General features: G+C 42.7%; 1 long non-coding RNA gene across 1 annotated transcript in view; it reads right to left on the bottom strand.

Annotated features, from left to right (window-relative positions):
- Nucleotides 1-10875, bottom strand: part of LOC119941789 — a 75069-nt gene extending 64194 nt beyond the window's left edge. Inside the window, exons 1-2 of the long non-coding RNA XR_005455322.1 lie at nt 10700-10875; nt 10439-10546 (exon numbers count right to left, since the gene is read on the bottom strand). This is a non-coding gene — a long non-coding RNA (uncharacterized LOC119941789). The remainder of the gene's footprint in view (nt 1-10438; nt 10547-10699) is intronic.
- Nucleotides 10876-23395: the final 12520 nt, after the last annotated feature.

Raw genomic sequence — 23395 nt, 5'->3', positions numbered from 1 at the left:
TTACATGTATGTATGCATGTATGCATGAATGTGCGTGTGTGTGTGTGTGTGTGTGTGTGAGTGAGCATCAAATTCAGCAGCTCAGAAGGACATGGGCACAAATCCCAGCTCCCCTCTTGTCTGCTGTGTGACCTTGGGCAAGTCACTTCACTTCTCTGGGCCTCAGTTACCCCATCTGCAAAATAGAGATTGAGACTGAGTGCCCCAGATGGGACAGGGACTGCGTCCAACCTGATTTGCTTATATCCACTCCCGTGCTTAGTACGGTGCCTGGCATATAGTAAGCACTTAAATACCACAATTATCATCATTATTATTATTAGAAGAAAGTGACAAAATCCCTATGGCAACCCCAATATCCATCTGACCAGTCCTCACCAAGTCCTGGAAGGCCACATCAATCCATCAACCAATAAGTGGTATTTACTGAGCGCTTACCGTATGCAGAACACTGTTACCAAGTGCTGGGGAAAGTACGATAGAGCTGGTAGGAACAGTCCCTTGTCCACAAGGAGCTTACACTCTCCAGTCACTGATCAGCCAGATTCCATAATCATTGGCAAGTCTGATTCCCTGTTCCCAGGATCACAAGGGGGACAGTAATTTGGAGCTATTTGAAATGGAAAGGAATAATAATATTAATAATAATTTGTTAAGCACTTACTATGTGCCAAGCACTGTTCTATTACAGAACTGTGAAGGCAGCTACCCTAAATTGGAGCTACTAATGTCAGTTCTCCCTCACCACAGATGGGACAGGATGTAACTTCTGTACATATGCTGTCACTATTTCAGAATGTCCCTGGGAGATGCTTGTGGTATATCAGCTTCCCCTTCTCCCTCTCTCGCTATTTGGGAGAATTGGAGGAGGAAGGGAGATTCCGAAGCACAGGGTTCAAGTCCTCACTCAGCCTAAATCAGTTGAAAAACAGATCCAAAGTTGGGAAGCAGCACGACCTCGTGGAAAAAACACACGCCTAGGAGTCAGAGGACTCAAAGTCCAATCCTGCCACTTGTCTGCTGTGCGACCTTGGACAAGTCACTTCACTTCTCTGGGTCTCAGTCACCTCATCTGTAAAATGGAGATTAAGACTGTGTGCCCCTTATAGGACAATGACTGTGTCCAACCGGATTAGCTTGCATCAATCCCAGCATTTATGACAGTGTCTGCCACATAGTAAGTGCTTGAGAAGCAATGTGGCATACTAGATAGAGCACGGGCCTAGGACTCAGAAGGTCATAATCCACTTGTCTACTGGGTGACCTTGGGCAAGTCACTTCACTTCTCTGTGCCTCATTTACCTCAACTTTTTTTGTTTGTTAAGCACTTACTATGTACAAAGTACTGTTCGAAGCACTGGGGAGATACAAGGTGATCAGGTTGTCCCACGTGGGGCTCACGGTCTTAATTCCCATTTTACAGATGAGGGAACTGAGGCCCAGAGAAGTTAAGTGACTTGCCCTAAGTCACCCAGCTGACAATTGGCGGAGCCGGGATTTGAACCCATGACCTCTGACTCCCAAGCCCGTGCTCTTTCCACTGAGCCACGCTGCTTCTCTAGCCACGCTGCTTCTCTAAAAACGGGGATTGAGATTGGGAGCCCCATGTGGGACAGGGACTATGTCCAACCAGATCGCTCATCTGTAAAATGGGGATTAAGACTGTGAAACCCCATGTGGGACAACCTGATCACCTTGTATCCCCCCAGTGCTTAGAACAGTGCTTTGCACATAGTAAGTGCTTAACAAATGCCATCATTATTATTATTTGCTTGTATCATTCATTCATATTTATTGAGTGCTTACACTGTGCAGAGCACTGTAGTAAGCGCTTGGGAAAACACAATACAGCAATAAAGAATAACAGTCCCTGCCCACAAAGAGATCACAGCCTAGAGGGGGAGGAGGCAGACATCAGGAGAAATAAATAAAGCTACAAATATATACATAAATGCTGTGGGGCAGGGAGGGGGGAAGAGCAAAGGGAGCAAGTCAGGATAACACGGAAGGGAGTGGGAGATGAGGAAAAGTGGGGCTTAGTCTGGGAAGGCCTCTTGGAGGACATGTGCCTTCAGTGAGGGTTTTATTCATTCATTCATTCAATCGTATCTATTGAGCGCTTACTGTGTGCAGAGCACTGCACTAAGCGCTTGGGAAGGACAAGTTGGCAATCAATCAATCAATCAATCAATCGTATTTATTGAGCGCTTACTATGTGCAGAGCACTGTACTAAGCGCTTGGGAAGTACAAATTGGCATCACATAGAGACAGTCCCTACCCAACAGTGGGCTCACAGTCTAAAAGGGGGAGACAGAGAACAGAACCAAACATACCAACAAAATAAAATAAGTAGGATAGAAATGTACAAGTAAAATAAATAAATGAATAAATAAATAGAGTAATAAATATGTACAACCATATATACATATAAAACACTGTTCTAAGCGCTGGATAGGATACAAGGTGATCAGGTTGTCCCATGTGGGGCTCACAATCTTAATCCCCATTTTACAGATGAGGGAACTGAGGCACAGAGAAGCGAAGTGACTTGCCTAAAGTCACACAGTTGACAAGCGGCGGTGCTGGAATTAGAACCCATGACCTCTAAGACGGCAATATATAGAGACGGTCCCTAAGGCGGAGAGAGTAATTATCTGGCAGATTTGAAGAGGGAGGGCATTTCAGGCCAGAGATAGGAAGTGGGCCAGGGGTCAGTGGCAAGACAAGCAAGATAGAGGCCCATTGAGAAGGTTAGCACCAGAGGAACCAAGTGTGCGGGCTGAGTTGTAGAAGGAGAGAAGCGAGGGGAGGAAGGAGGGGGTGAGGTGATGGGCTGCTTTAAAGCCAATGGTGAGGAGTTTTTGTTTGACACAGAGGTTGAAGGGCAACCACTGGAGACTTCTGAGGAAGGGGGTGACATGTCCTGAACATTTCTGTAGAAAGATGATCTGGGCCATGGAGTGAAGTATGGACCGAAGTGATGAAAGGCAGGAGGTTGGGAGGTCAGAAAGCAGGCTGATAACGTAATCTAGGTGGGATAGGATGAGTGATTGTATTAACATGGTGCTTAGTACAGTGCCTGACACACAGTCCAGCACTTAGTACAGTGCCTGACATATGGTAAGCGCTTAACAAATATCATAAATATCATTAGAGAGCAGCATGGCTCAGTGGACAAAGCACAGGCTTGGGAGTCAGAGGTCATGGGTTCTAATCCCAGCTCCGCAGCTTGTCAGCTGTGTGACTTTGGGCAAGTCACTTAACTTCTCTGGGCCTCAGTTACCTCATCTGTAAAATGGGGATTAAGACTGTGAGCCCCACGTGGGACAACCTGATCACTTTGTATCTACCCCAGCGCTCAGAACAGTGCTTCACACGTAGTAAGTGCTTAACAAATGCCATCATTATTATTATAATTATTAACAAACACCTTAAAAATGCATATGTCCACCCTCCAAAAAAAATTCTTTTTCAGTGGCGGGTCTTTATTGCTTCTGAAAACATAATCCATAATCTGTCCTGTGACAAATATGCTGCAACCATCATCACTGCCTCTGTTTCTTGCCCTAAGAGTTTCAATCCGACCTGTTTCAAGTCAATGGGCCTATCAGACAATGCAGTCAAAATGAGTTGCATTTTGGCAAGGAATTCAGCAGAAATGTGTGGAGACTAGTCTAGTTCAATATGACCCAGCAGGAGCCAGGCAGCAATAGGAAAGAAGTAGGAGCTGGGTGGGAAATTTTGGAGCATTTTAACACTGAACATTTTAACATTTAATGTGGAAACTGTTTGCCAAATAATAAGAAAATTCAAAACCACGACTGACTCACCCACTTGGACTCTATATTGTTTAGCAGGCGAGTGCTTATTGATGAAGTCTGAAGTCACAGAGGAGGAGTAGGAAGAAGAAAAGAAGAAAGAGGATGATTTAACATAGGTTTCCAGAGCCGTCTTGGACATGGAATCAGTCTTGCTCAAGAGCTGGTGATTATCTTGCCTGAAAACTAAAGGCTGAAATCCTGACCTTATAGGTCAAATTTTCTCCATCAAGTCCCTTTCTTGAGACAAGGACTTCTACTCTATATCCTCCAGATCATTCATTGCTTTTGAAATTTGTTTTGGAGAGGACCTCTCAAATGGTACCTAGTAAGTGCTCAGCCTGGCACATTGTAATCGCTTAACAAATGCCGTTATTATTAAATATAAGATATTATAAATATATTAGAGAAGCAGCATGGCTCAGTGGAAAAAGCACGGGCTTTGGAGTCAGAGGTCATGAGTTTAAATCCCAGCTCTGGCAATTGTCAGCTGTGTGACTTTGGACAAGTCACTTAACTTCTCTGGGCCTCAGTTAACTCATCTGTAAAATAATAATGATGGTATTTGTTAAGTGCTTACTATGTGCCAAGCACTGTTCTAAGCACTGGAATGGGAATTAAGACTGTGAGCCCCCCCGTGGGACAACCTGATCACCTTGTAACCTCCCCAGCGCTTAGAACAGTGCTTTGCACATAGTAAGCACTTAATAAATGCCATTTTTATATATATATATATATATATATATATATATATATATATCATTGACTGATAGAGGGTAGGGACCCCCAGACTTCCCCATCCCACCCTCCCTTTCCTCTATCTTCAACAAAAAAGCATTTCTACCCTCTGAGTGGTAGCCCCTCCCACTCAGCTGAGATGACTCTGGGTTGTGAAAGGAAAAATAGTTGATGCATCTAAAACAGAGAATAAGACCCACAGAAAATGGGATATAGCAAACTTTGACAGCAAATAGGCCCCTACTGTTAAGAAGATCCAACAGTTATTTAGAACAATTTCCCAGAATACTATCAGTAGTTTATTCTTGACAGGTTTGGGCTGAGGAGATGGAAAAGGAAAAAGGGAACAAACGGGAGGAAGAACAAAGAAAAAGAAAAGAAAAGGATGAGAAGTGAATCTTCTCATGTGGGAAAAAACATAACTATAAGCTCCTTGTGGGCAAGGAACCATTCTATCAACTCTCTTGCATTGAACTCTCCCTAGAGCATAGTACAGCGCTCTGCACACAGTAAGCGCTCAGTAAATACCATTGCTTGATTGATTGAAGGCCCTCCCACACGCTTAGAGCAGCATCTGTGATTCCACATGCTTAATTGACCCCTTTCTTTGATTAGTGATTATCCTCCATATCTACCTAGCACTGTCCTCCAAAAAGCATTGTTTTTTAATTTTTTTTTAAACCCCAAATCCCATCCAGCAGCTCTTAAGTATGCTGGTGATAATCATTCCATTCCAAATAAATGATGTGGTTTTCAGCTCCTGAATTATTTATTCATTAAAGGAGATGAATCAACTAACCAGCTGGTTATTTGATGGTTCACAACTTCCAAAGAAAATGGAGGAGATTGCAACAGAGACCCTCGGGCTTCAATTTCAAAAACCCCGTTGGAAAACAAATTTTGCAATGATTCTAGAATGCAGAGGTTGGCAACATCTAGAGATGGTCCCTACCCAAGAACAGGCTCACAGTCTAGAAGGGGGAGACAGACAACAAAACAAAACATGTGGACAGGTGTCAAGTCATCATAATAAATAGAAATAAAGCTAGATGCACATCATTAACAAATAGAATAGTAAATATGTACAAGTAAAATAGAGTAATAAATCTGTACAAGCATATACTTGTGTATATATACTTGCATATACTTGAGATACTTACCTTTGTGCTGTTTACCGCCTATTTACTTCCTATTATTATAAAACAATGTATATATTGTTACTTTTAAATTGAGAATAGATGCATTTACATAACTTCTGAGTTATTTTAAATTAAAAACACTGACTCATTTGCTGCTCCGCACTACCTCAGGACCCCAGATCTCACCCTGCTACCAAATCACAGTTTTCAGTCTCTTCAAGCAATTTCCCCCCTTCAGCTGTTTGCACCAGGTGTCCTTGATTCCAGGGCCTGAGTTGCTGAAGGAATTAACACTCCAAAGGCAAACTCTTTTTTGGTTGTTTGTTGGTTAAAAACCATTAATTATAAGCAGAAATTGACAATGTCAACTAGGGGTTCTATATGTAGGTCAAACTGCTCTGAAACTTTGAAGTTTTCAACCTCAGCTGTGAATACATTTAAAAGGTTAATGAGAAACAGCACGGCCTAATGGGTAGAGCACTGGCCTGAGAGTCAGAAGGAGCTGGGTTCTAATTCTGACCCTGCTACTTGCCTGCCGTGTGACCTTGGGCAGGCCACTTCACTTCTCTGTCCCTCAGTTACCTCATCTGTAAAATAGGGGTTAAGGCTGTGAGCCCCATGTGGGACACGGACTGTGGCCAACCTGATTAACTTACATCTACATCTGTATATAGTACAGTGTGTGGCACATAGTAAGTGCTTAACAAATACTATTTTAAAAAAATAAAAAATTACTGTGTGGTTAATAATGGTTTTGATATTTCTAAGTTAAGGAATTCCTTAGAATAATAATAATAACTATTATTATTATAATTCCTCTCCCCCTCTCGTCCCCCTCTCCATCCCCCCATCTTACCTCCTTCCATTCCCCACAGCACCTGTATATATGTATATATGTTTGTTCATATTTATTACTCTATTTATTTATCTTACTTGCACATATCTATTCTATTTATTTTATTTTGTTAGTGTGTTTGGTTTTGTTCTCTGTCTCCCCCTTCTAGACTGTGAGCCCGCTGTTGGGTAGGGACTGTCTCTATGTGTTGCCGACTTGTACTTCCCAAGTGCTTAGTACAGTGCTCTGCACACAGTAAGCACTCAATAAATACTATTGATTGATTGATTGATTGATTGATGGCACTTATTAAGTGATTACTATGTGCAAAGCACTATTCTAAGCACTGGGAAGGTTACAAGGTGATCACGCTGTCCCACGGGGGGCTCACAGTCTTAATCCCCACTTAACAGATGAGGTAACTGAGGCACAGAGAAGTAAAGTGACTTGCCCAAAGTCACACAGCTGGCAATTGGTGGAGCCGGGGCTTGAACCCAAGACCTCTGTCTCCAAAACCCATGCTCTTTCCACTGAGCCATGCTGCTTCTAGACAACACTGTCTTCGTTTTACTCCACAAAGACACTCTCTGATAATTAAACAGCGGGCTGCCACCTCAGAAATCAGAACATATGTGATCATTTTTTCTTTCCAAAGTGGGCAGAGATTTGCTGAGGTGGAGATAATCATTCACTGACAACGCCCCGTCCCAAGCCCAGTAACAAAATGCTCTCTACAAATGCCACTATCGGAGTGTCACCTTATCTTGCTTAAAGTTGTTCCATCTAGTAATAGCACAGAAATGATGACGATACATGTTCTACATGAGAGTACATGACAGACCTATTTGTAAGACCTGGCAGCTGCCACTCTCAACAGAGCAGATGGCAGTGATAAAAACACAATGCAGAGAACAGGTTGATCAAGATATCGCAGTTATTACACTTGCACTTTACAATTATATTCAGCTGCAAAATGCAATTGAAATGCACCACACTGCCATATACAAGCAGGAGAAGCTGGTTTGTCTGTGGAGAATCACTCTGGGGGTAACGATTAATTTCTTACATTGTGTTCAAACAGTCCATTCATCCCTTGCCCTGAAGAGAAGGAATAAGGGGCCTTCCCAGACTAAGCCCCACTTTTCCTCATCTCCCACCACTGGTCTCCCCCCACCTCTAGACTGTGAGGTCATTTGGGGCAGGGAATGTAACTGTTTATTGTTGTATTGTACTTCCCCAAGTGCTTAGTACACTGCTCTGCACACAGTAAGTGCTTAATAATGATAGCATCTATTAAGCGCTTACTATGTGCAAAGCACTGTTCTAAGCATTGGGGAGGTTACAAGGTGATCAGGTTGTCCCACGGGGGGCTCGCAGTCTTAATCCCCATTTTACAGATGAGGTAACTGAGGCACAGAGAAGTAAAGTGACTTGCCCAAAGTCACAGAGCTGACAATTGGTGGAGTCAGGATTTGAACCCATGACCTCTGACTCCCAAGCCCTTGCTCTTTCCGCTGAGCCACGCTGCTAGGCCTCCCCTGATTAAACCATTTTTTCCCCCGCTCACTTTCCATTCTGCATTGTTTATGCCCTTAGGTCTGTGACCTTTGGACATTTGACATTTGCCCCACCACCAACCCCACAACACGTATCGGTAAATTATGTATTGAAAATTATTTGATTTTTATTTAGATCATCGTCTGTCTCCCACTCTAGACTGTATTTATTTATTTATTCATTTTATTTGTACATATCTATTCTATTTATTTTGTTTTGTTAGTATGTTTGGTTTTGTTCTCTGTCTCCCCCTTTTAGACTGTGAGCCCACTGTTGGGTAGGGACTGTCTCTATATGTTGCCAATTTCTACTTCCCAAGCGCTTAGTACAGTGCTCTGCACATAGTAAGCGCTCAATAAATATGATTGATGATGATGACTGATTGAAAGGGGCTCCAGGAAAAGCCCTCTCCCTCAATTAAATGGATCTTCAATAACTCTACATTAGATCCTTTTGCTCCTTTAGGACTGAAGAGATAGTTATGGCCTAGTGGATTGAGCACGGGCTTGAACTTGGGTTCTAGTCCTGGTTCCATCACTTGTCTGCTGTGTGACTTGGGGCAAGTCACTTCACTTCTCTGTGCCTCAGTTACCTCATCTGTAAAATGGGGACAAAGTTGACCCCCATGTGGGACAGGGACTGTGTCCAACCTGATTATCTTGTATCTAACCCAACGCTCAGTACAGTGCTCTGCACACAGCAAGCGCTCAATAAATGCGATTGAATGAGTGGTACATTGTAAGCGCTTAGCATGTACCTTAAAAAAATAATTGGTTCAAGTTCAAAGACTTGGGCAGGCATGAATATGGATAGTCCAATCAGGGCTTTTCAAGCTCTTTGTGTTAGAGGGCACTGAACTGACCAGACCATATTTTTTAAATGGCATTTATTAAGCGCTTACTATGTGCAAAGCACTGTTCTAAGCGCTGGGAAGGTTACAAGGTGATCAGGTTGCCCCACAGGGGGCTCACAGTCTTAATCCCCATTTTACAGATGAGGGAACTGAGGCCCAGAGAAGTGAAGTGACTTGCCCAAAGTCACACAGCTGACAATCCGTGGAGCCGGAATTTGAACCCATGACCTCTGACTCCAAAGCCCATGCTCTTTCCACCGAGCCACGCTGCTGTTCTCATTTATTAGCCCACTGTTGGGTAGGGACTGTCTCTATATGTTGCCAACTTGTACTTCCCAAGCGCTTAGTACAGTGCTCTGCACACAGTAAGCGCTCAATAAATACGATTGATGATGATGATTTATTAGCCAGTCCTTACCTTTAGGCTTTTGCAGTGTTTTTTTCCTTCTTGTGGAGTTTTATTCCAATGGTTCTAGGCCCTTGGCGATCCTTCACTTAAGACCGTGAGCCTATTGCTGTGGCTTATTATCCCAATGTTTAGAATAGTGCTTTACAAATGGAATCACCTGATTAGCATTGGCAGGGATAAGAATAGTTTGGTGCATTAAAGACTGTTTCCAAAGAGATGCTTCTCTCAGGTCACAGAACCTTCCTTCTCAGTCCCTAACCCTAACCTGTTCACACTAATATTTATTTCATCCTTGTTCCTCCTCTTTCATCCCCGTTTGAAAATAATCATTCATACTTATCGAGCACTTACTGTGTACAGAACACTGTACTAAGAGCTTGGGCAAGTACAATATAACAGAGTTGGTAAACATGTTCCCTGCTTGCAAGGAGCTCACAGTCTAGAGGGGGAGACAGACATTAATATAAGTAAATTATGGATATTTACATAGATGCCGTGGGGCAGAGGGTAAATAATCTTGGTCTGGCTCCTCCATTTAACTGTAAACTCCTTGAAGGGAGGGAATATGTGTTTTGCTTTGGTGATACAGTCCTTAGCACACTAGACTAGAACTCAGGGAGCTGGGACTAGAACCCAGGTCTTCTGATTCCCAGGCCTGTACTCGTTCCACTAGGCCATGCTGAATTTTCCAAGAGGAGCAAACAAAATTTTGAGGAGGGTATAAGTAGTCCAGGAAAGAGACATTTTCCTGAGAGCAGTGCACTCTACCTTAGTGGACAACAATGAAATCCGGGATATAACAACAGTGGTGATAATTGCTAAGCGTTCACTATGTGCCGAGCACTTCTGTGCTAAGCGCTGGGCTAGATGCAAGATAATCAGGTCACACCATCGAATAGCTCACTATGTTTCCTTCCGGGCCAAGAAGATGTACATAAAGTAAACCAGAAGCAGGTCTCAGGGAATCACCAATCAATCAGTTGTATGTATTGAGCGCTTACTGTGTGCAGAGCACTGTACTAAGCGCTTGGGAAGTACAAGTTGGCAACATAACCAATGAACTCTAACCATATTCTCAGGTGTCTTACCTTTGACTACCTTTAATCTACTCTTCCATAAATCCAGGCTCTTTGAAAAAGTGCATTGTCCTTGCTCTTGTCTTCTCAACTCCCCTTCCCCTCAGCTCAACCCCTGCCCTGGAAATCCAAAAAAGGAGACAAAAGTTGGATTTTACCTGTCCATTTCTGCGGTATTGAGCAGGAGGGCAAGGACAAGGTCAGACTAGAGTGATGATATAAGTTAAAAAATATTATCTGCTTGCCCCCCAAATATTATGAGCCTTTACGTACTTCCCCGTGTCAGGGAAAAGATGAACTGCCAGGGCTGAGCAGCAGGGACCAAAAGGAATATCCCTGTCAATGTGACGGATCGTTCTACCAACTTTTATTCCAAGTCTTCCTTGCTCGCAGCCTGCTATTTTCAACCCTTAAAGTCTGTAGGCCTGGGCTCTTTTCTTGGCTGACAGAAAACAGTGGTCCGAGCCAAGATACGGAGCCTCTCTGTTTTCAGGGCTTTAGAGGAATTTCGGCAACAAATGGATCGTGACGTCAGAAAGGTCCTCTAATCCTTATGGGATATTCCCTGAAATTCCTAGGAAGGAATACGCAAGGCTGAGTCTTTGTTGCACAAATGCCTGCGATATCCAATTCACTTGATATTATTTTGCCAATCAACAATGTGAGTAATTTACAAGTCCCTTCTTGGGACTATATATTTCGGGGCATCTGTTTGGTTTTTATTACTCCTGGCCTTGGCTTCAGTACTCCTTCACAGATCAAATAGCTGCTTCCCCTACCCACTAATTCAAACAGCTGGTTACTGCTCACGAAGCTCCCGCGGTAATTGTCAAGGGAAGAATTATAAATAAATGTGTACAAGCAAACAGATGTTGTCATTTTAAAAGTCGATCCATCTAGGAAAAATGTTCCACTTAGGACTTAAGCATTGTACTATGAAGCACGGGCCTTGGTGTCATTTTAATAAAATCTAAAAACAATGGCTTGGCTTCCTGATTGATTCCAAATGAGCAAATGAGGGAAGATGGTAACGAGGAAAGAAAAGAGCGGACCAGTAAACTTACCCACATTTGAGACCCCAGTTCACACCCTTTCACATTCCATGACTCCTTATTTGAAGGCTCTTTTGACCAGCTACTTATTTCCTTACTTCTTACTTAAGTAAGCTACTTCTTTCCATCTTTTCTAATTGCTTCTCCTTCTAAAGCTCCAGATTCTGTCCAAAATAAGTCTTACAGATTTTCCAATGCCTCTCTTTCTATCCATGGTAGCCAAAGAATCTGGCAGCGCTGACAATTTTAAAGGAAAAAACTTACTACTTTGGGGGGACATACATCTGGCTCGGCTTCTATCTAATGACTTGTATCCCAGCACTTCGTACAGTACCTGGCACAGAGTAAGTGTTTAACGAATTCCATTATTATTGCTGTGAGGGACACACGGATTTCACCCAGCTGTACACTCAAGAGCAGGTGGGAAAGAGGAGTGGGCTTAAGAGCAGAAGCAGCTACCACCCACCATGCCTTGTAACTGTCTCTGGAGTGCAACACAGCTGCAGTCAGCAACTCCCACATCAACTAATGAATAGTGTTTATTGAGCACTTATTCTGGATAGAAGCCTGTACTAAGCATTTGGGAAAGTACAACAGAGTTAGTAGATGTGATCCTTACCCTCAAGGAACTTATAATCTAGTGGGGGAGATAGACACTAAATCAACTACCATCCGCCCCGGCTCACAAGCCCGCAACCTTGGTGTCATCATCGACTCCACTCTCTCGTTCACCCCTCATATCCAATCCGTCATCAAAACCTGCCGGTCTCACCTCCACAACATCGCCAAGATCTGCCCTTTCCTCTCCATCCAAACCGTTACCTTGCTGGTTCAATCTCTCATCCTATCCCAACCGGATTACTGTTTCAGCCTCCTCTCTGATCTCCCATCCTTCTGTCTCTCCCCACTTCAGTCTATACTTCACCTTGCTGCCTGGGTCATCTTTGTGCAGAAACACTATGGACATGTTACTCCCCTCCTCAAAAATTTCCAGTGGCTGCCAGTCAACCTACGCATCAGGCAAAAACTCCTCACTCTCGGCTTCAAGGCTGTCCATCCCCTCGCCCCCTCCTACTTCACCTTCCTTCTCTCCTTCTCCAGCCCAGCCCGCACCCTCCGCTCCTCCGCCACTAATCTCCTCACTGTACCTCGTTCTCGCCTGTCCCGCCGTCGACCCCCGACCCATGTCCTCCCCCTGGCCTGGAATGCCCTCCCTCCACATATCCGCCAAGCTAGCTCTCTTCCTCCCTTCAAAGCCCTACTGAGAGCTCACCTCCTCCAAGAGGCCTTCCCAGACTGAGCCCCCTTTTTCCTCTCCTCCTCCTCATCCCCCCACCATACCTCCTTCCCCTCCCCACAGCACCTGTATATATGTTTGTACAGATTTATTACTCTATTTATTTTGCTTGTACATGTTTACTATTCTATTACTTTTGTTAATGATGTGCATCTAGCTTTATTTCTATTTGTTCTGCCGACTTGACACCTGTCCACATGTTTTGTTTTGTTGTCTGTCTCCCCCTTCTAGACTGTGAGCCCGTTGTTGGGTAGGGACCGTCTCTATATGTTGCCAACTTGTACTTCCCAAGCGCTTAGTACAGTGCTCTGCACACAGTAAGCGCTCAATAAATACGATTGAATGAATGAATGAATGAAATTACTGGTGGGAAGAAGCAACAGAGTTTAAAGATGTGAACCTAAGTGCTGTGGGGAAAAGGTCTTTGGAGCCACTGTACATAGTGGAGGCCACAGCTCCAATCAACTGGCATTTTATATCCAGTTCATGGGCTAGAGTGAATCAGTAGGGGGATGGATCCAATCTGGCGTCTATATTTTGCTCATCTTGGCTCAATCATTCAATGATTTTTATTGAGCACTTACTACGTGCAGAGCACTGTACTAAGCCCTTGAGAGTGAATGGGGTTGGCAGACATGTTCCCTACTCACAGTGAGCTTACAGTCTAGAGGTCACTCATTTCTCCTCTTCAGAAGTAATCCACTAGAAAGTAATTATCATTAGCTCAGGCTCTTAACATATGGAAAATTCCCACTTGTCTTCCTGAGACACAGGCAAGGAGCCCAAAAACCATATAGGCAGTTGTCAAATAACTATTTTAAGTTATTTAAGTTAAGTAAGACATGTTTCTCCCCAAAATGTCTCAAGGGAGACCCTTAAAATGACTTTGAGAAACCTTCAGCCTTTTGGCTGCTGGGGAGTTTGTCCAGAACGGGAATAAGCTGGAGGAGGAGTGTGGCCTAGTGGAAAGAGCCCAGGCCTGGGAGTTAGAAGACCTGGGTTCTAATCCTGTCTGCATCACTAGTCTGCTGGGTGACCCTGGGCAAGTCACTTCACTTTTCTGCACCTCAGCTTTCTCAGCTATAAAATTAATTCATTCAGTTGTATTTATCGGGCACTTACTGTGTGCAAAATACTGTACTAAGCACTTGGGAGAGTACAATATAAATAGGGATGAAATTCTACTTCCTCCTACTTAGACTGTAAGCCCCATGGGGGATAGGGGCTCTGTCTAGTCTGATTAGCCCCAGTGCCTAGAAAAGTGCATGGCACATAGTAAGCACTTAACAAATACTATAATTATTACTAATTATGAAGTGAAGGAAGTGACTTTAAGGACACATGATCATATCAATTTCTGTTCACCATTCCCAAATAAATAATCCAAGCCATCAACAACATAAATTTCTGCCACATACATACCTGGACCGCCCTGTGGGCAGAAAAAGGGCCTACCAACTCCATTGTACGCTCGCTAGCACTTGGTACAACACTCTCCGCACAGTAAGCGCTCAGTAAATACCATTGATCGATAGATTGGCCCCAAGGACTTTCATCTTTTATATTCCATGTTTAATATCCTGAGCTAATCAATCCCATTTCAACGAGACCCAATACACAGGATGTGTCAGAAGCTGAGATGTCCAAAACAGAATATAATCTATTGCCTATTAGTCTCTGGGATTTTGTTTTTTTGTTTGCTTCTACAACTATGATTCTGTTCGAGATTGTCCCTTTAGGACAGCATAGCAAGTTGTTTTTTAAAAAAAAGTTATTTCTTAGATAAAGGTCAAATGCATTACAGGAAAATAAAGCATATGGCTGCCCAAATCTGCTTTCATTACCATCTAATCGAAAGAGACGTAGTCAAGTACATGAATATTTTATAGCACTTTTCAACATGCCCATCATTGTGCCAAGGCACAATTATTCATTCACTAATCAGTAAATGGCTAGCTAATGAACTTCGGCTAAGAACAGTATCCCTTTTCTTTTCCCTTTTTCATCCCAGCCCTTGGTTGATATCTCTCTCTGTGTCCAACTGACTTTTTCACGTACTCAACTGGTTTTTTTAGGGTAACTTCCTGACCCCCCCCCCCCCCAAAGTGTCCGAGACTGGGAGGATGGTGTTGTTGAAGTGAATGAGAAAATTAGGAGCAGGTATAGGAGGGAAGATGAGTTTAGCCTTTGACGTACTGTTTCTACATTAATAATTTCACTCTGAATCTGTAGAATATTTTCCTTTCCGAAATACTTTCCTATCAATTACCTCATTCATTCAATCATTCATTCAATCGTATTTATTGAGCGCTTACTGTGTGCAGAGCACTGTATTAAGCGCTTATATTGCCCTCCTGTCATTATTATTATTATGGTATTTGTTAGGTGCTTACTATGTGCCAAGCACTGTTCTAAGCCTTGGGGCAAATACATGGTAATCAGGTTGTCCCTCGTGGGGCTCGCAGCTGAGGCAAATAAAAATTTGGACTTTTGTTTCACAGTCATTTCAAAGACACCGAAAGAGTCACTTGATAGCACCCTGAAACGATCTTTCAATCCTTAATATTCAATCAATCAATCAATCAATCATATTTATTGAGCACTTACTATGTGCAGAGCACTGTACTAAGCTCTTGGGAAGTACAAGTTGGCAACATATAGAGACGGTCCCTACCCAACAGTGGCTTCATGCTATTTGTTGGTGGTGTTGGGATCTTGATTCTCGCCTGAAGTATTTTAAACGTAATTTTCTAAGTCTAAAAGTAACAGATAATAATAATAATAATAATAGGGGTATTTGTTAAGCTCTTACTCTGTGCCAGGCACTGTACTGAACACTGAGGTGGATACAAGCAAATTGGGTTGGACGCAGTCCCTGTCCCACAAGGGACTCACAGTCTCAAACCTATTTTGTACATAAGTGAATAGAGGGGCAGAGAAGTCAAGGTCACACAGCAGACAAGTGGCGGAGCAGGGATTAGAACCCATGACCTTTTGTCTCTCTAGCCACTATGCCATGCTGCTTCTCAGAGATGTAACTGAACACGTCTCCTCACACCCACATAGTCCACACTCTTTCCACTAGGCCACAGTTCCTCCTCCTGGATGACGCCCTGATGATGCACAGAGAGTTAGAAGAGCATGTACCTCGTTTTCGCCTGTCCCACCGTCGACCCCTGGCCCACGTCCTCCCCCTGGCCTGGAATGCCCTCCCTCCACATATTCGCCAAACTAACTCTCTTCCTCCCTTCAAAGCCCTACTGAGAGCTCACCTCCTCCAAGAGGCCTTCCCAGACTGAGCCCCCTTTTTCCTCTCCTCCTCCCCATCCCCCCAGTCCTACCTCCTTCCCCTCCCCACAGCACTTGTATATATATTTCTACAGATTTATTACTCTATTGATTTTACTTGTACATATTTACTAATCTACCTATTTTGTTAATGATGTGCATCTAGCTTTAATTCTATTTGTTCCGACGACTTTGACATCTGTCTACGTGTTTTGCTTTATTGTCTGTCTCCCCCTTCTAGACTGTGAGCCTGTTGTTGGGTAGGGACTGTCTTTATATGTTGCCAACTTGGACTTCCCAAGTGCTTAGTACAGTGCTCCGCACACAGTAAGCGCTCAATAAATACGAATGAATGAATGAATGAATGTAGAGACCTTTCTAAGGGTGGCCACAGTGTAATTTAGGAGGTGGAAACCCGATTGAAGAAGGTTGAGAAATGAGACACTGAATTTAGTAGGCTCGAGAAATTTGGGTGTGAAACAGGAGAGGGGTGATGGGACAATATTTGGAAGGGGCAGTGGGGTCTAGGGAAGGATTTTTTTTTTAGTATGGGGGAGACGTGCTTGGATGAAGGCACTACAGGGTCAGAGCAATATTTCTGCCTTCTTTGTGACTAGGTAGGAGGTTTGCAAGATCAGCACAAATTGTGAAATCAACCCCAAACCCAATTTTAGGGCCAACTACATGGGCAAAAAAAATTTACTGCGCAAATACTGAATATGCATATTTTGAAAAAGCTAAATTTTTTTTGAAATTTAAACCTGATGTTACCAGTTAAGTACCATTTAGAGCGTTATAGATATATCACAGTACAGTGCTAAGCGATGCATTATATATTACTTGTACTTCCCAAGCGCTTAGTACAGTGCTCTGCACACAGTAAGCGCTCAATAAATACGATTGAATGAATGAATTGATTGATATAACTTAATTAAAAAATAATTACACTTGAAATGAGCTGATTGTGTGTGATCGTTCCATCCATTCCCCACTAGTTAATTTCACATTTTCCCAGGGACAAAGAAGATTGTTTTTCTTTTGACAGGTTACCCAGCTGGTTTACAGAATCGAAATATTCTCCCCAAAAACTGATTTGGAGGGAATCCAACCTCCCCTCCCCAACCAAATCCTATAATTTTGGGGATAATTATTTTTTTTTAATTCAGTTACAACAATCAATGGCATTTAAATGGTAAAATCAAGTTTGAATTTCAAAGAAAAGCTTCGTAAAAATATGCACGTTTAACATTTGCCCAGCAATTCATTTTTTCAGTAATATTTTTCTTTCCCGAGCTTTGCAAGTGAAACAGATAGCTAAAGGAATGCTGCACATCAATGTGACCCGTTGGCATAAATATCAAGATAAAGGCATCGATTGTTGCTTAATATAGGCCAGGGGACAATCCAAGATGTGATGATATCCACGTCTTGATTTGGAGGTGAGGGCGGTAGATGAGAGTGAGAACAATAAGTTAAAAATGAAACAAAATAAAATGACAACTTATACCCATTAACCAAGAAAACACCAGACTCTCTAGGACGGAGAGAAAAATCTCCCCTCCCTCCCCAAGCAAAATTATGACTTTTAAAAATCAATCAATCAATCAATCGTATTTATTGAGCGCTTACTGTGTGCAGAGCACTGTACTAAGCTCTTGGGAAGTACAAGTTGGCAACATATAGTACAGTAAGCGCTTAGTACAGTGCTCTGCACACAGTAAGCACTCAATAAATATGATTGATGATGATATAGAGACAGTCCCTACCCGACAGTGGGCTCACAGTCTAGAAGGGGGAGACAGAAAACGAAACCAAACATACTAACAAAATAAAATAAATAGAATAGATAGGTACAAGTAAAATAAATAAATAAATAGAGTAATAAATATGTACAAATATATATACATGAACGAATACCCCAGAAAATATGTCAACTCCATTGACCGCAGTAAAGATACTAGCATATAAGTGGGCTAATTGTGTCGTTGATAATAATAATAATAATCATGGCATTTGATAAGTGCTTATTATGTGCCAAGCACTGTTCAAAGCGCTGGGGGAGTCACAAGGTAATCAGGTGGTCCCACGTGGGGCTCACAGACTTCATCCCCATTTTCCAGATGAGGTAACTGAGGCACAGAGAAGTGAAGTGACTTGTCACAGCTGACAAGTGGCAGACCCATCCTTCGATTCATCCTAATTCTGCTACGGTTAAATCCATTTTGGAAATAAAGGTTCAAGAAAATTATATTTAGGAATCAATACGCGGTAAATCCCTAAAAATCCAGGCATTACGAATGGAAGGGAGTTTCCTTGGTCAATGGGAGTTCAAAGGGAATAATTCGGTGACATAAAAACAGTGTGGTCTAATGGGTAGAGCCTGGGTCCGGGAGTTGGAAGTGTCTGGGTTCTAATCCTGGCTCTGCCACTTGCCTGCTGTGTGACCTTGGGCAAGTCACTTCACTTCCCTGTGCCTCAGTTACCTCATCTGTCAAATGGGGATTAAGACTGTGAGCCCCACGTGGAACTGTATCCAACCTAATTAGCTTGTATATACTGCGATGCTTAGTATAGTGCCTAGCACGTAATAAGCACTTATCAAATACCTTACAAAATGGCAGGATGACTTTCATCTCCTGGTAATGGCTTTGGAGGTTGTCAGACCCTTAAATCCTTACATTAAATCGACCCAATGCCCAGCGTGGCTCAGTGGAAAGAGCCCGGGCCTTGGAGTCAGAGGTCATGGGTTCAAATCCCTGCTCCGGCCCTTGTCAGCTGTGTGACTTCGGGCAAGTCACTTACCTTCTCCGTGCCTCAGTTCCCTCATCTGTAAAATGGGGATTAAGACTGTGAGCCCCCCGTGGGACAACCTGATCACCTTGTAACCCCCCCAGCGCTTAGAACAGTGCTTTGCACATAGTAAGTGCTTAATAAATGTCATTATTATTATTATAAATTAAAAGCAAGCAGTAAATTGGTTTTTTTAAATTGGTTATTGCTTTTTTCGGGTGGGGGGAATTTTGTTAATACAGTTCTTTTTACAAATTGGATAATTAAACAAAAGTTCCAGCACCCTTCAATATTTTTAAATTGTGGCCCTTTGATAAAAGAAGCAAATTAAAAATATATATATATTTGTAATGCGCACACCCACTATATATATATAGCTATATATCTATATCTATAGATATAGATATAGATATATAGCTATATATATATTCAGTGCCTTTCAAAATACCTGAGAGCCTTAACAGGGTCTGGGGCAACAAACAATTAATTTAGTAGCTTGCAGGAGCAGCATACCTTGGCCAATGAAACCAACAAATGCAAAGTCCCGTGCAGAAACCATAATTAAAGATTTGGGAGTTTTTTCTTAAAAAAGAAAATTGAACCTCAATACATGGCTTAGAAACAGGCTAAAAAAGCATCTGATTAAACCAGCATCTTAAGGATAAAGGATGGATGACAATGGCTTGTCAGTTTGGCAATAAGACCATTCAAAGAGCTTTTCATCCTTTTCATCACTTAACTTCTCTGTGCCTCAGTTCCCTCATCTGTAAAATGGGGATTAAGCCTGTGAGCCCACTATGGGACAACCTGATCACCTTGTAACCTCCCCAGCGCTTAGAACAGTGCTTTGCATATAGTAAGCGCTTAACAAATACCATTATTATTATTATTATTACTATTGTCAGCTGTGTGACTTCTCTGCGCCTCAGTTCCCTCATCTGTAAAATGGGGATTAAGACTGTGAGCCCCCCGTGGGACAACCTGATCACCTTGTAACCTTCCCAGCGCTTAGAACAGTGCTTTGCACATAGTAAGCGTTTAACAAATACCATTATTATTAAATACCATTATTATTATTATTATTATTATTATCCTCTCATCCATCACCTGTGGAATTGGCCTCTAGTGAACCTTCATGCAGCATGGCTCAGTATAAAGAGCCTGGGTTTAGGAGTCAGAGGTCATGGGTTCTAATCCCACCTCCGCCACTTGTCAGCTGTGTCACCTTGGGGAAGTCACTTCACTTCTCTGTGCCTCAGTGACCTCATCTGTAAAATGGGGATTAAAAGTGTGAGGCCCACGTGGGCCAACGTAATTATCCCGTATTTACCCCAGTACTTAATAATAATAATAATAATAGTAATAGTAATAATAATAATTTCCTCTCCTCAATCAATCAATCAATCGTATTTATTGAGCGCTTACTGTGTGCAGAGCACTGTACTAAGCGCTTGGGAAGTACAAGTACTCTCCTCCTCCCCATCCCCCCCGCCCTACCTCCTTCCCCTCCCCACATCACCTGTATATATGTTTGTACAGATTTATTACTCTATTTATTTTGCTTGCACATATTTACTATTCTGTTTATTTTGTTAATGATGTGCATTTAGCTTTAATTCTATTTGTTCTGACGACTTGATACCTGTCCACATGTTTGGTTTTGTTCTCTGTCTCCCCCTTCTAGACTGTGAGCCCGATGTTGGGTAGGGACCGTCTCTATATGTTGCCAACTTGCACTTCCCAAGCGCTTAGTACAGTGTTCTGCACACAGTAAGCGCTCAATAAATACGACTGAATGAATGAATAGGGACCGTCTCCATATGTAGCCAACTTGGACTTCCCAAGCGCTTAGTCCAGTGCTCTGCACACAGTAAGCGCTCAATAAATAGAATGAATAAATGAGTGATTGGGCTGAGGGGGCAGATGTTCACTAAATTGTAAACTCCTTGAGGGCAGGAATCATGTCTATTCGAGTGTACTCCCTTAAGTGATTAAGAACAATAATGATAATAATAATAATGATAATAATAATGATAATTCTAGACTGTGAGCCCGCTGTGGGGTAGGGACCGTCTCTATATGTTGCCAACTTGTATTTCCCAAGCGCTTAGTACAGTGCTCTGCACACACTAAGTGCTCAATAAATACAATTAAATGAATTAATTAATTAATAATAATGATAATGGCATAGAGAGCACTGTGAACAAATCCACAGCGTGGCTCCATGGCAAGAGCCGGGGCTTTGGAGTCAGATCATGGGTTCCAATTCGGACTCTGCTAATTGTCAGCTGTGTGACTTTGGGCAAGTCACTTCACTTCTCTGGGCCTCAGTTCCCTCATCTGTAAAATGGGGATTAAGACTGTGAGCCTCCTGTGGGACAACCTGATCACCTTGTAACGTCCCCAGCGCTTAGAACAGTGCTTTACACATAGTAAGCACTTAACAAATACCATTATTATTATTATTGTTATTATTATTATTATTCTCTGCACCTCAGTTCCCTCATCTGTAAAATGGGGATGAAGACTGTGAACCCCCCATGGGACAACCTGATCACCTTGTAACCACCCCAGCGCTTAGAACAGTGCTTGGCACATAGTAAGCGCTTAACAAATACCAACGTTATTATTATTATTATTATTCTCTGGGCCTCAGTTCCCTCATCTGTACAATGGGGATGAAGCCTATGAGACCCCCGTGGGACAGCCTGATCACCTTTTATCCTCCCCAGCGCTTAGAACAGTGCGTCGCACATAGTAAGCGCTTAACAAATACCAACATTATTATTATTCTCTGGGCCTCAGTTCCCTCATCTGTAAAATGGGGATGAAGCCTATGAGCCCCCCGTGGGACAACCTGATCACCTTTTATCCTCCCCAGTGCTTAGAATGGTTATTTGCACATAGTAAGCACTTAACAAATGCCATTATTATTATTATTATTATTACCATTATTATTCTCTGGGCCTCAGTTCCCTCATCTGTAAAATGGGGATTAAGACTGTGAGCCCCCCGTGGAACAACATGATCACCTTGTACCCTCCCCATCACTTAGAACAAGTGCTTTGCACATAGTAAGCACTTAACAAATACCAACATTATTATTATTATTATTCTCTGTGCCTCAGTTCCCTCATCTGTAAAATGGGGATGAAAACTGTGAGCCCCCCATGGGACAACCTGATCGCCCTGTAACCTCCCCAGCGCTTAAAACGGTGCTTAGCACATACTAAGTGCTTAATAAATGCCATCATTATTATAAATGATATATTGAGAAGCAGCGTGGTTCAGTGAAAAGCACGCGGGCTTTGGAGTCAGAGGTCATGGGTTCAAATCCCGCCTCCTCCAAATGTCAGCTGTGTGACTTTGGGCAAGTCACTTCACTTCTCTGGGCCTCAGTTCCCTCATCTGGAAAATGGGGATGAAGACTCTGAGCCCCCCCGTGGGACAACCTGATCACCTTGTAACCTCCCCAGCGGCTTAGAACGGTGCTTTGCACATAGTAAGCGCTTAACAAATACCAACATTATTATTCTTATTATTCTCTGGGCCTCAGTTCCCTCATCTGTAAAATGGGGATGAGGCCTGTGAGCCCCCCATGGGACAACCTGATCGCCTTGTAACCTCCCCAGCGCTTAGAACGGTGCTTTGCACATAGTAAGTGCTTAATAAATGCCATCATTATTTATTTATTTAGTTAGTTAGTTATCACTGTTAGTTGAAGGGGCGAAGCGAGACCGTGAGCCCGCTGTTGGGTAGGGACCGCCTCTATATATTCATTCATTCATTCAATCTTATTTATTGAGCACTTACTGTGTGCAGAGCACTGTACTAAGCGCTTGGGAAGGACAAGTTGGCAACATCTAGAGACGGTCCCTACCCAACAGCGGGCTCACAGTCTAGAAGGGGGAGACACACAACAAAATCAATCAATCAATCGTATTTATTGAGCGCTTACTGGGTGCAGAGCACTGGACTAAGCGGTTGGGAAGTACAAGTTGGCAACATCTAGAGACAGTCCCTACCCAACAGCGGGCTCACAGTCTAGAAGGGGGAGAGAGAGAACAAAACCAAACACACTAACAAAATAAAATAAATAGAATAGATATGTACAAGTAAAATAAATAAGTAAATAGAGTAATAAATATGTACAAACATATATACATATATACAGGGGCTGTGGGGAAGGGAAGGAGGTAAGATGAGGGGAATGGAGAGGGGGAGAGGAAGGAAGGGGCTCAGTCTGGGAAGGCCTCCTAACAAAAGCAAACATCATCATCATCATCAATCGTATTTATTGAGCGCTTACTATGTGCAGAGCACTGTACTAAGCGCTTGGGAAGTACAAATTGGCAACATATAGAGACAGTCCCTACCCAACAGTGGGCTCACGGTCTAAAAGGGGGAGAGAGACATATTAACATATTAACAAACATATTAACAAAATAAAATAAATAGAATAAATATGTACAAATAAAATAGAGTAATAAATACGTACAAACATATATACATATGTTGCCATCTTGGACTTCCCAATCGCTT

This window comes from Tachyglossus aculeatus, chromosome 21 (genome assembly GCF_015852505.1).
Source record: "Tachyglossus aculeatus isolate mTacAcu1 chromosome 21, mTacAcu1.pri, whole genome shotgun sequence".
NCBI classification, from domain to species: domain Eukaryota; kingdom Metazoa; phylum Chordata; class Mammalia; order Monotremata; family Tachyglossidae; genus Tachyglossus; species Tachyglossus aculeatus.
This window is presented reverse-complemented; position numbering and strand designations above follow the sequence as displayed.